Raw genomic sequence first — 1,742 nt, forward strand, 5'->3', positions numbered from 1 at the left:
GTGTGTGTGTGTGTGTGTGTGTGTGTGTGTGTGTGGTTTTACATTGTGATGCTGTCTTAGTCCACTGGGGCCACCATAACAAAATGCCACAAATTGGGTACTTTAAACAACAGAAATTTAATTCTCATAATTCTGGAAGCTGGGAGTCCAAGATCAAGGTGGCAGCTGATTCATTTTCTGGTGAGGGCTCTCTTGCTGGCTTGTGGAGAGAGAGAGAGAGAGAGAGAGAGGGTGGGAGGGAAGGAGGGAAGGGGAAGGGAGAGGAGGGGAGGGGAGGGGAAGGGAAGGGAGAGGAGGGCAAGGGTGGTGGAGTTATTTCTTCTTCTTCTAAGGAGACCAGTTCCATCATAAGGGCTCTACTTTCTTGACCTCATCTAACCCTAATTACCTCCCAAATTCCCATATCATTCCTCATAAATTTTGGGGGAACACAGACATGCAGTCCATAACAGATGCCAAGATAGAAAAAGAAACCAGACCACAAATGACATTTATACTCCTTAGAGTCCTCACGCTGAGATGGTCACAGTTCATCAGATGAAATCATTTAAAATCTTGGAGGCAGAGTGAATTGAGAATGCCTGAAAGAAACTAATTCCAACCTCCAAGAGTCAGCACTTGAGAAAAACATGACTGAGAATCTGGGCCACCAGACAAAAACTGTTGTGAAGCCAGAAGTCCTGTGCAGAGCAGCTCTGGGACGAACATGTCTGGTACTAGGCACCTTCAACATTCCAGGCTCATGAACCAGGTTGGACTGGGAGCAGGGCTCACGCATGTAATTCCAGCTCTTTGGGAGGCCAAGGCAGGAGGATAGCTTGAGGCCAGGAATTCAAGACCAGCCTGGGCAACATAGCAAGACCCTGTCTCTACAAAAAATTTAAAGATTAGCCAGATGTGGTGGTGCACACTTGTAGTCAAAATTCATCACATGACTAAAGCAGCCCTCAAAGGATGCTGAGAAATATGGTATTGATTTTGCACCACCCTGAGCCACCTAAACATAGGGGCTATAGTAATAGGGGTCCTATTACTATGGGAAAAGATAAGAAGAAGATAAGAAAAGATAAGATCCAGATGTTGGATGTTAACTTACAGTTTCTGCCACAGTCTTTCACATATATTTATGTATTCTCTTCTAATCAGATAGAACCCACAGACCCTCTCCACTGTAAAGATCTGCCCAGTCACTGCAGGTCACAAGAAGTCCGGAACCTATGGGCTAGGCAGCACCCTCTATCAGATCCTCATGACTCCTCATGGCCAAATGACCAAGAAGAGACAAGGTGAGTGATTCACCCCCATCTCACTCTACATACAGTGGTGCATGAGAAGCAGGATAGCCATGAGTCAGAAATGAGAAGGAAAGGAGATGGGAGGAGTGAAAGGGAGGGGAAGAAAGGGGAGGAGAGGGGTAAAAAAAAAGAGAAAAGAGAAGGGGAGGGGAAGGAAAAGAGGAGAAGAGAGGAGGGGATTCAAGGAAAGGGGAGAAGAGAAGAGGGAAAGGGGAGGGAGAGGAGAAGGGAGGGGGAAGGAAGAGGGAGAGGAGTAGAATGAGGGGAAGCCAGGAGACTTTCCATTCAAAACCAGGAAGTGGGCAGAAGAAACACAGTGATGGTCCACAGTGATGGGATTTTGCTGGGCAGGAATCACAGTGCTTCCTTTCTCAGGCAGCCCTGTCTGCTTCTACTCTGTGATATGCCATCTTGACCATTGCCCTCCATGAATCTAGAGGGTTCTTT

This window comes from Colobus angolensis, unplaced genomic scaffold (assembly GCF_000951035.1).
Source record: "Colobus angolensis palliatus isolate OR3802 unplaced genomic scaffold, Cang.pa_1.0 Scaffold166, whole genome shotgun sequence".
Taxonomy (NCBI): domain Eukaryota; kingdom Metazoa; phylum Chordata; class Mammalia; order Primates; family Cercopithecidae; genus Colobus; species Colobus angolensis.